General features: G+C 43.7%; 1 long non-coding RNA gene across 1 annotated transcript in view; it reads right to left on the bottom strand.

The window, feature by feature from the left end:
• Positions 1-275: 275 nt before the first annotated feature.
• LOC307181462 overlaps positions 276-12,171 on the bottom strand; it is a 58,474-nt gene continuing 46,578 nt past the window's right edge. Inside the window, exon 3 of the long non-coding RNA XR_013826829.1 lies at positions 276-356. This is a non-coding gene — a long non-coding RNA (uncharacterized lncRNA). The remainder of the gene's footprint in view (positions 357-12,171) is intronic.

Here is a 12,171-nt window from a genome sequence, read left to right on the forward strand (position 1 = left end):
ATGGAGAACTGGGAGCCTTGTTATGCTGATGGGCGGGATGTAAATTGCCAACAACCACTCGGGAGAAGTGTATGGTGTTTCCTGAAACATCTAAAAAACAAAGCAACAGAACCTAGGGCACTTCCACTTATGGTCCTATAGCTTAGGGAAATTAAAATCAAAAAGAAACAGCCACCCCAAAGTTTGGGACGCCTCTGTTTACAAGAAACTTGTTTACCGTACAAGTTCAATATCACAGAAAGTGAAAAATGGATAAAGAACTTGTGGTACTTACGTACAATGCAATATCACTCAGCAATGAAATCTATGTCATCAGGCCCGTAGCAGCATAATGAGTGGATTCAGGTATGATGATTCTAACTGAAATAAGTCACACAGAAAAAGAAACATCATAAGATATCACTAATACACAGAATGTAAACTTGGCTACACAGGAACTGAATTCCAAAACAGAACAGGGTCTCAAATTTAGAAAAGCAACTTATACTTGCTTAAGGGGAAAGGTGAGTTGGGGTGCTGCATAAAACCAGAGATTGAAATGAGCACAGATAAAGTTCCTTAAGCCAAATATGGAATAGACAAGAGCTACTCCTTGCTCAACGAAATGGACTCAACACCCCATATTAAACGCCTAAGAATGTACCTGACTAGTAAGTATCTTAAAACCTATGGATTGCTATGTCTCCAAAAGAGAATCAAGCGTGTGTACAGGGGCATAAACGCAGCAGTGATAGGATTGGAGAGGTTCGGTGAGCAAATGAAGACCCTTTGAAGTCATATTGCATGGGACCCATTCCACGGGTCTCAACTCTCCAGGTTTAAGGTATTCTTCCTTCAGCTAAAACATGCATGTGGAACCCAAGTATGATCAACCATGTGAACGGGAGACATGTTCAAATAGGTCTCAGTTTTCCTCCCCTGGTACTCGGGTGCAACATTCCAGACGCTTTATTAACACTCTCCCGACTTGGAGAGTCAGTCCCTTTAACCTCCTGTTTGGTCCAGTTTGCAATTTCTGCGGAAGATGAACAGGAATAGCGAGAACCAATGGAGACTAGCTGGAGGTGTCTGGACGGGCAAATTTAACTCTCATTTCCTACCAGGAAGAGGAATTAACCAAAGGCTCAGCGTGCCATGCCAGAACCAGATTAGGGCCTGAAGCCATCCTGCGGTGTTGCGGCCAGCTCAAAAGAAAGCGAGTTGAAGAAAGGAGCTCAGGGGCACTGTAATTCACAAACCTGCAGAGTTATAAATGACAGCTATCGTCCAAAAATAGACTGAAGTAAGGCTGCCAAGAGGACTTGAAAGCGGGGCAGAATTGCAGGAAACCGATTTCAGGAGGTAGACTGGAATTGCATTGAAAGCATAGGAAAAGAGGCAGAACGTCCACAATGATGCACTTGGCCAAAAAGGGCGTATGCGTTTTTTCCTGAATATATTCAGGAAAAAACGCATACGCCCTTTTTGGCCAACCAAGCAAGCTTGCAAAGGAAATCTGCACTACAATGAAGTCTCACTTCCCCCCGGTCAAAAGGGCCATCTGAAAAAAGTGTAAAATCCAGAAAGGCAGGACAGGCCATGGAGAACTGGGAGCCTTGTTATGCTGATGGGCGGGATGTAAATTGCCAACAACCACTCGGGAGAAGTGTATGGTGTTTCCTGAAACATCTAAAAAACAAAGCAACAGAACCTAGGGCACTTCCACTTATGGTCCTATAGCTTAGGGAAATTAAAATCAAAAAGACACAGCCACCCCAAAGTTTGGGACGCCTCTGTTTACAAGAACCTCGTTTACAGTACAAGTTCAACATCGCAGAAAGTGAAAAATGGATAAAGAACTTGTGGTATTTACTTACAATGCAGTATCACTCAGCAATGAAATCTGTGTCATCAGGCCCTTAGCAGCACAATGAGTGGATTCAGGTATGATGATTCTAACTGAAATAAGTCACACAGAAAAAGAAACATCATAAGATATCAGTAATACACGGAATGTAAACTTGGCTACACAGGAACTGAATTACAGAACAGAACAGGGTCTCAAATTTAGAAAACCAACTTATGCTTGCTTAAGGGTAAAGGTGAGTTGGGGTGCTGCATAAAACCAGAGATTGAAATGAGCACAGATAAAGTTCCTTAAGCCAAATATGGAATAGACAAGAGCTACTCCTTGCTCAACGAAATGGACTCAACACCGCATATTAAACGCCTAAGAATGTACCTGACTTGTAAGTATCTTAAAACCTATGGATTGCTATGTCTCCAAAAGAGAATCAAGCATGTGTACAGGGGCATAAACGCAGCAGTGATAGGATTGGAGAGGTTCGGTGAGCAAATGAAGACCCTTTGAAGTCATATTGCATGGTACCCATTCCACAGGTTTCAACTACCCAGGTTTAAGGTATTCTTCCTTCAGCTAAAACATGCATGTGGAACCTAGAGTATGATCAACCATGTGATCGGGAGACGTGTTCAAATATGTCTCAGTTTTCGTACCCTGGTACTCGGGTGCAACATTCCAGACGCTTTACTAACACTCTCCCGACTTGGAGAGTCAGTCCCTTTAACCTCCCGTTTGGCCCAGTTTGCAATTTCTGCGGAAGATGAACAGGAATAGCGAGAACCAATGGAGACTAGCTGGAGGTGTCTGGACGGGCAAATTTAACTCTCATTTCCTACCAGGAAGAGGAATTAACCAAAGGCTCAGCGTGCCATGCCAGAACCAGATTAGGGCCTGAAGCCAACCTGCGGTGTTGCGGCCAGCTCAAAAGAAGGCGAGTTGAAGAAAGGAGCTCAGGGGCACTGTAATTCACAAACCTGCAGAGTTATAAATGACAGCTATCGTCCAAAAATAGACTGAAGTAAGGCTGCCAAGAGGACTTGAAAGCGGGGCAGAATTGCAGGAAACCGATTTCAGGAGGTAGACTGGAATTGCATTGAAAGCATAGGAAAAGAGGCAGAACGTCCACAATGATGCACTTGGCCAAAAAGGGCGTATGCGTTTTTTCCTGAATATATTCAGGAAAAAACGCATACGCCCTTTTTGGCCAACCAAGCAAGCTTGCAAAGGAAACCTGCACTACAATGAAGTCTCACTTCCCCCTGGTCAAAAGGGCCATCTGAAAAAAGTGTAAAATCCAGAAAGGCAGGACAGGCCATGGAGAACTGGGAGCCTTGTTATGCTGATGGGCGGGATGTAAATTGCCAACAACCACTCGGGAGAAGTGTATGGTGTTTCCTGAAACATCTAAAAAACAAAGCAACAGAACCTAGGGCACTTCCACTTATGGTCCTATAGCTTAGGGAAATTAAAATCAAAAAGACACAGCCACCCCAAAGTTTGGGACGCCTCTGTTTACAAGAACCTCGTTTACAGTACAAGTTCAACATCGCAGAAAGTGAAAAATGGATAAAGAACTTGTGGTATTTACTTACAATGCAGTATCACTCAGCAATGAAATCTGTGTCATCAGGCCCTTAGCAGCACAATGAGTGGATTCAGGTATGATGATTCTAACTGAAATAAGTCACACAGAAAAAGAAACATCATAAGATATCAGTAATACACGGAATGTAAACTTGGCTACACAGGAACTGAATTACAGAACAGAACAGGGTCTCAAATTTAGAAAACCAACTTATGCTTGCTTAAGGGTAAAGGTGAGTTGGGGTGCTGCATAAAACCAGAGATTGAAATGAGCACAGATAAAGTTCCTTAAGCCAAATATGGAATAGACAAGAGCTACTCCTTGCTCAACGAAATGGACTCAACACCGCATATTAAACGCCTAAGAATGTACCTGACTTGTAAGTATCTTAAAACCTATGGATTGCTATGTCTCCAAAAGAGAATCAAGCATGTGTACAGGGGCATAAACGCAGCAGTGATAGGATTGGAGAGGTTCGGTGAGCAAATGAAGACCCTTTGAAGTCATATTGCATGGTACCCATTCCACGGGTTTCAACTACCCAGGTTTAAGGTATTCTTCCTTCAGCTAAAACATGCATGTGGAACCTAGAGTATGATCAACCATGTGATCGGGAGACGTGTTCAAATATGTCTCAGTTTTCGTACCCTGGTACTCGGGTGCAACATTCCAGACGCTTTACTAACACTCTCCCGACTTGGAGAGTCAGTCCCTTTAACCTCCTGTTTGGTCCAGTTTGCAATTTCTGCGGAAGATGAACAGGAATAGCGAGAACCAATGGAGACTAGCTGGAGGTGTCTGGACGGGCAAATTTAACTCTCATTTCCTACCAGGAAGAGGAATTAACCAAAGGCTCAGCGTGCCATGCCAGAACCAGATTAGGGCCTGAAGCCATCCTGCGGTGTTGCGGCCAGCTCAAAAGAAGGCGAGTTGAAGAAAGGAGCTCAGGGGCACTGTAATTCACAAACCTGCAGAGTTATAAATGACAGCTATCGTCCAAAAATAGACTGAAGTAAGGCTGCCAAGAGGACTTGAAAGCGGGGCAGAATTGCAGGAAACCGATTTCAGGAGGTAGACTGGAATTGCATTGAAAGCATAGGAAAAGAGGCAGAACGTCCACAATGATGCACTTGGCCAAAAAGGGCGTATGCGTTTTTTCCTGAATATATTCAGGAAAAAACGCATACGCCCTTTTTGGCCAACCAAGCAAGCTTGCAAAGGAAACCTGCACTACAATGAAGTCTCACTTCCCCCTGGTCAAAAGGGCCATCTGAAAAAAGTGTAAAATCCAGAAAGGCAGGACAGGCCATGGAGAACTGGGAGCCTTGTTATGCTGATGGGCGGGATGTAAATTGCCAACAACCACTCGGGAGAAGTGTATGGTGTTTCCTGAAACATCAAAAAAACAAAGCAACAGAACCTAGGGCACTTCCACTTATGGTCCTATAGCTTAGGGAAATTAAAATCAAAAAGACACAGCCACCCCAAAGTTTGGGATGCCTCTGTTTACAAGAACCTCGTTTACAGTACAAGTTCAACACCGCAGAAAGTGAAAAATGGATAAAGAAGTTGTGGTATTTACTTACAAAGCAATATCACTCAGCAATGAAATCTGTGTCATCAGGCCCTTAGCAGCACAATGAGTGGATTCAGGTATGATGATTCTAACTGAAATAAGTCACACAGAAAAAGAAACATCATAAGATATCAGTAATACACGGAATGTAAACTTGGCTACACAGGAACTGAATTACAGAACAGAACAGGGTCTCAAATTTAGAAAAACAACTTATGCTTGCTTAAGGGGAAAGGTGAGTTTGGGTGCTGCATAAAACCAGAGATTGAAATGAGCACAGATAAAGTTCGTTAAGCCAAATATGGAATAGACAAGAGCTACTCCTTGCTCAACGAAATGGACTCAACACCGCATATTAAACGCCTAAGAATGTACCTGACTAGTAAGTATCTTAAAACCTATGGATTGCTATGTCTCTGAAAGAGAATCAAGCATGTGTACAGGGGCATAAACGCAGCAGTGATAGGATTGGAGAGGTTCGGTGAGCAAATGAAGATCCTTTAAAGTCATATTGCATGGTACCCATTCCACGGGTTTCAACTCTCCAGGTTTAAGGTATTCTTCCTTCAGCTAAAACATGCATGTGGAACCTAGAGTATGATCAACCATGTGATCGGGAGACGTGTTCAAATATGTCTCAGTTTTCGTACCCTGGTACTCGGGTGCAACATTCCAGACGCTTTACTAACACTCTCCCGACTTGGAGAGTCAGTCCCTTTAACCTCCTGTTTGGCCCAGTTTGCAATTTCTGCGGAAGATGAACAGGAATAGCGAGAACCAATGGAGACTAGCTGGAGGTGTCTGGACGGGCAAATTTAACTCTCATTTCCTACCAGGAAGAGGAATTAACCAAAGGCTCAGCGTGCCATGCCAGAACCAGATTAGGGCCTGAAGCCATCCTGCGGTGTTGCGGCCAGCTCAAAAGAAGGCGAGTTGAAGAAAGGAGCTCAGGGGCACTGTAGTTCACAAACCTGCAGAGTTATAAATGACAGCTATCGTCCAAAAATAGACTGAAGTAAGGCTGCCAAGAGGACTTGAAAGCGGGGCAGAATTGCAGGAAACCGATTTCAGGAGGTAGACTGGAATTGCATTGAAAGCATAGGAAAAGAGGCAGAACGTCCACAATGATGCACTTGGCCAAAAAGGGCGTATGCGTTTTTTCCTGAATATATTCAGGAAAAAACGCATACGCCCTTTTTGGCCAACCAAGCAAGCTTGCAAAGGAAATCTGCACTACAATGAAGTCTCACTTCCCCCCGGTCAAAAGGGCCATCTGAAAAAAGTGTAAAATCCAGAAAGGCAGGACAGGCCATGGAGAACTGGGAGCCTTGTTATGCTGATGGGCGGGATGTAAATTGCCAACAACCACAGGGGAGAAGTGTATGGTGTTTCCTGAAACATCTAAAAAACAAAGCAACAGAACCTAGGGCACTTCCACTTATGGTCCTATAGCTTAGGGAAATTAAAATCAAAAAGACACAGCCACCCCAAAGTTTGGGACGTCTCTGTTTACAAGAACCTCGTTTACAGTACAAGTTCAACATCACAGAAAGTGAAAAATGGATAAAGAAGTTGTGGTATTTACTTACAAAGCAATATCACTCAGCAATGAAATCTGTGTCATCAGGCCCTTAGCAGCACAATGAGTGGATTCAGGTATGATGATTCTCACTGAAATAAGTCACACAGAAAAAGAAACATCATAAGATATCAGTAATACACGGAATGTAAACTTGGCTACACAGGAACTGAATTACAGAACAGGACAGGGTCTCAAATTTAGAAAACCAACTTATGCTTGCTTAAGGGGAAAGGTGAGTTGGGGTGCTGCATAAAACCAGAGATTGAAATGAGCACAGATAAAGTTCCTTAAGCCAAATATGGAATAGACAAGAGCTACTCCTTGCTCAACGAAATGGACTCAACACCGCATATTAAACGCCTAAGAATGTACCTGACTAGTAAGTATCTTAAAACCTATGGATTGCTATGTCTCCGAAAGAGAATCAAGCATGTGTACAGGGGCATAAACGCAGCAGTGATAGGATTGGAGAGGTTCGGTGAGCAAATGAAGACCCTTTGAAGTCATATTGCATGGTACCCATTCCACGGGTTTCAACTACCCAGGTTTTAGGTATTCTTCCTTCAGCTAAAACATGCATGTGGAACCCAGAGTATGATCAACCATGTGATCGGGAGACGTGTTCAAATATGTCTCAGTTTTCGTACCCTGGTACTCGGGTGCAACACTCCAGACGCTTTACTAACACTCTCCCGACTTGGAGAGTCAGTGTCTTTAACCTCCTGTTTGGCCCAGTTTGCAATTTCTGCGGAAGATGAACAGGAATAGCGAGAACCAATGAGAGACTAGCTGGAGGTGTCTGGACGGGCAAATTTAACTCTCATTTCCCACCAGGAAGAGGAATTAACCAAAGGCTCATGGTGCCGTGCCAGAACCAGATTAGGGCCTGAAGCCATCTTGCGGTGTTGCGGCCAGCTCACAAGAAAGCGAGTTGAAGAAAGGAGCTCAGGGGCACTGTAATTCACAAACCTGCAGAGTTATAAATGACAGCTATCGTCCAAAAATAGACTGAAGTAAGGCTGCCAAGAGGACTTGAAAGCGGGGCAGAATTGCAGGAAACCGATTTCAGGAGGTAGACTGGAATTGCATTGAAAGCATAGGAAAAGAGGCAGAACGTCCACAATGATGCACTTGGCCAAAAAGGGCGTATGCGTTTCTTCCTGAATATATTCAGGAAAAAACGCATACGCCCTTTTTGGCCAACCAAGCAAGCTTGCAAAGGAAATCTGCACTACAATGAAGTCTCACTTCCCCCCCACCCCCGGTCAAAAGGGCCATCTGAAAAAAGTGTAAAATCCAGAAAGGCAGGACAGGCCATGGAGAACTGGGAGCCTTGTTATGCTGATGGCCGGGATGTAAATTGCCAACAACCACTTGGGAGAAGTGTATGGTGTTTCCTGAAACATCTAAAAAACAAAGCAACAGAGCCTAGGGCACTTCCACTTATGGTCCTATAGCTTAGGGAAATTAAAATCAAAAAGACACAGCCACCCCAAAGTTTGGGACGCCTCTGTTTACAAGAACCTCGTTTACAGTACAAGTTCAACATCGCAGAAAGTGAAAAATGGATAAAGAAGTTGTGGTATTTACTTACAAAGCAATATCACTCAGCAATGAAATCTGTGTCATCAGGCCCTTAGCAGCACAATGAGTGGATTCAGGTATGATGATTCTAACTGAAATAAGTCACACAGAAAAAGAAACATCATAAGATATCAGTAATACACGGAATGTAAACTTGGCTACACAGGAACTGAATTACAGAACAGAACAGGGTCTCAAATTTCGAAAACCGACTTATGCTTGCTTAAGGGGAAAGGTGAGTTGGGGTGCTGCATAAAACCAGAGATTGAAATGAGCACAGATAAAGTTCCTTAAGCCAAATATGGAATAGACAAGAGCTACTCCTTGCTCAACGAAATGGACTCAACACCCCATATTAAACGCCTAAGAATGTACCTGACTAGTAAGTATCTTAAAACCTATGGATTGCTATGTCTCCAAAAGAGAATCAAGCATGTGTACAGGGGCATAAACGCAGCAGTGATAGGATTGGATAGGTTCGGTGAGCAAATGAAGACCCTTTGAAGTCATATTGCATGGTACCCATTCCACGGGTTTCAACTACACAGGTTTAAGGTATTCTTCCTTCAGCTAAAACATGCATGTGGAACCCAAGTATGATCAACCATGTGAATGGTAGACGTGTTCAAATATGTCTCAGTTTTCCTCCCCTGGTACTCGGGTGCAACATTCCAGACGCTTTACTAACACTCTCCCCACTTGGAGAGTCAGTCCCTTTAACCTCCTGTTTGGCCCAGTTTGCAATTTCTGCGGAAGATGAACAGGAATAGCGAGAACCAATGAGAGGCTAGCTGGAGGTGTCTGGACGGGCAAATTTAACTCTCATTTCCCACCAGGACGAGGAATTAACCAAAGGCTCAGCGTGCCGTACCGGAACCAGATTAGGGCCTGAAGCCATCCTGCGGTGTTGCGGCCAGGTCACAAGAAAGCTAGTTGAAGAAAGGAGCTCAGGGGCACTGTAATTCACAAACCTGCAGAGTTATAAATGACAGCTATCGTCCAAAAATACACTGAAGTAAGGCTGCCAAGAGGACTTGAAAGCGGGGCAGAATTGCAGGAAACCGATTTCAGGAGGTAGACTGGAATTGCATTGAAAGCATAGGAAAAGAGGCCGAACGTCCACAATGATGCACTTGGTCGAAAAGGGTGTATGCGTTTTTTCCTGAATATATTCAGGAAAAAACGCATACGCCCTTTTTGGCCAACCAAGCAAGCTTGCAAAGGAAATCTGCACTACAATGAAGTCTCACTTCCCCCCAGTCAAAAGGGCCATCTGAATAAAGTGTAAAATACAGAAAGGCAGGACAGGCCATGGAGAACTGGGAGCCTTGTTATGCTGATGGGCGGGATGTAAATTGCCAACAGACACTCCGGAGAAGTGTATGGTGTTTCCTGAAACATCTAAAAAACAAAGCAACAGAGCCTAGGGCACTGCCACTTATGGTCCTATAGCTTAGGGAAATTAAAATCAAAAAGACACAGCCACCCCAAAGTTTGGGACGGCTCTGTTTACAAGAACCTCATTTACAGTACAAGTTCAACATCGCAGAAAGTGAAAAATGGATAAAGAAGTTGTGGTATTTACTAACAAAGCAATATCACTCAGCAATGAAATCTGTGTCATCAGGCCCTTAGCAGCACAATGAGTGGATTCAGGTATGATGATTCTAACTGAAATAAGTCACACAGAAAAAGAAACATCATAAGATATCAGTAATACATGGAATGTAAACTTGGCTACACAGGAACTGAATTACAGAAGAGAACAGGGACTCAAATTTAGAAAAACAACTTATGCTTGCTTAAGGGTAAAGGTGAGTTGGGGTGCTGCATAAAACCAGAGATTGAAATGAGCACAGATAAAGTTCCTTAAGCCAAATATGGAATAGACAAGAGCTACTCCTTGCTCAATGAAATGGACTCAACACCGCATATTAAACGCCTAAGAATGTACCTGACTTGTAAGTATCTTAAAACCTATGGATTGCTATGTCTCCGAAAGAGAATCAAGCATGTGTACAGGGGCATAAACGCAGCAGTGATAGGATTGGAGAGGTTCGGTGAGCAAATGAAGACCCTTTGAAGTCATATTGCATGGTACCCATTCCACGGGTTTCAACTACCCAGGTTTAAGGTATTCTTCCTTCAGCTAAAACATGCATGTGGAACCTAGAGTATGATCAACCATGTGATCGGGAGACGTGTTCAAATATGTCTCAGTTTTCCTCCCCTGGTACTCGGGTGCAACATTCCAGACGCTTTACTAACACTCTCCCCACTTGGAGAGTTAGTCCCTTTAACCTCCTGTTTGGCCCAGTTTGCAATTTCTGCGGAAGATGAACAGGAATAGCGAGAACCAATGAGAGGCTAGCTGGAGGTGTCTGGACGGGCAAATTTAACTCTCATTTCCCACCAGGAAGAGGAATTAACCAAAGGCTCAGCATGCCGGGCCGGAACCAGATTAGGGCCTGAAGCCACCCTGCGGTGTTGCGGCCAGCTCAAAAGAAAGCGAGTTGAAGAAAGGAGCTCAGGGGCACTGTAATTCACAAACCTGCAGAGTTATAAATGACAGCTATCGTCCAAAAATAGACTGAAGTAAGGATGCCAAGAGGACTTGAAAGCGGGGCAGAATTGCAGGAAACCGATTTCAGGAGGTAGACTGGAATTGCATTGAAAGCATAGGAAAAGAGGCAGAACGTCCACAATGATGCACTTGGCCAAAAAGGGCGTATGCGTTTTTTCCTGAATATATTCAGGAAAAAACGCATACGCCCTTTTTGGCCAACCAAGCAAGCTTGCAAAGGAAATCTGCACTACAATGAAGTCTCACTTCCCCCCGGTCAAAAGGGCCATCTGAAAAAAGTGTAAAATCCAGAAAGGCAGGACAGGCCATGGAGAACTGGGAGCCTTGTTATGCTGATGGGTGGGATGTAAACTGCCAACAGACACTCGGGAGAAGTGTATGGTGTTTCCTGAAACATCTAAAAAACAAAGCAACAGAGCCTAGGGCACTGCCACTTATGGTCCTATAGCTTAGGGAAATTAAAATCAAAAAGACACAGCCACCCCAAAGTTTGGGACGACTCTGTTTACAAGAACCTCGTTTACAGTACAAGTTCAACATTGCAGAAAGTGAAAAATGGATAAAGAAGTTGTGGTATTTACTTACAAAGCAATATCACTCAGCAATGAAATCTATGTCATCAGGCCCTTAGCATCACAATGAGTGGATTCAGGTATGATGATTCTAACTGAAATAAGTCACACAGAAAAAGAAACATCATAAGATATCACTAATACACGGAATGTAAACTTGGCTACACAGGAACTGAATTACAGAACAGAACAGGGTCTCAAATTTAGAAAACCATCTTATGCTTGCTTAAGGGTAAAGGTGAGTTGGGGTGCTGCATAAAACCAGAGATTGAAATGAGCACAGATAAAGTTCCTTAAGTCAAATATGGAATAGACAAGAGCTACTCCTTGCTCAACGAAATGGACTCAACACCGCATATTAAACGCCTAAGAATGTACCTGACTAGTAAGTATCGTAAAACCTATGGATTGCTATGTCTCCGAAAGAGAATCAAGCATGTGTACAGGGGCATAAACGCAGCAGTGATAGGATTGGAGAGGTTCGGTGAGCAAATGAAGACCCTTTGAAGTCATATTGCATGGTACCCATTACACGGGTCTCAACTCTCCAGGTTTAAGGTATTCTTCCTTCAGCTAAAACATGCATGTGGAACCCAAGTATGATCAACCATGTGAATGGGAGACGTGTTCAAATATGTCTCAGTTTTCCTCCCCTGGTACTCGGGTGCAACATTCCAGACGCTTTACTAACACTCTCCCCACTTGGAGAGTCAGTCCCTTTAACCTCCTGTTTGGCCCAGTTTGCAATTTCTGCGGAAGATGAACAGGAATAGCGAGAACCAATGAGAGGCTAGCTGGAGGTGTCTGGACGGGCAAATTTAACTCTCATTTCCCACCAGGAAGAG

The sequence above is a fragment of the Stenella coeruleoalba genome (assembly GCF_951394435.1).
Source record: "Stenella coeruleoalba genome assembly, contig: scaffold_37, whole genome shotgun sequence".
In the NCBI taxonomy this organism is placed as follows: Eukaryota; Metazoa; Chordata; class Mammalia; order Artiodactyla; family Delphinidae; genus Stenella; species Stenella coeruleoalba.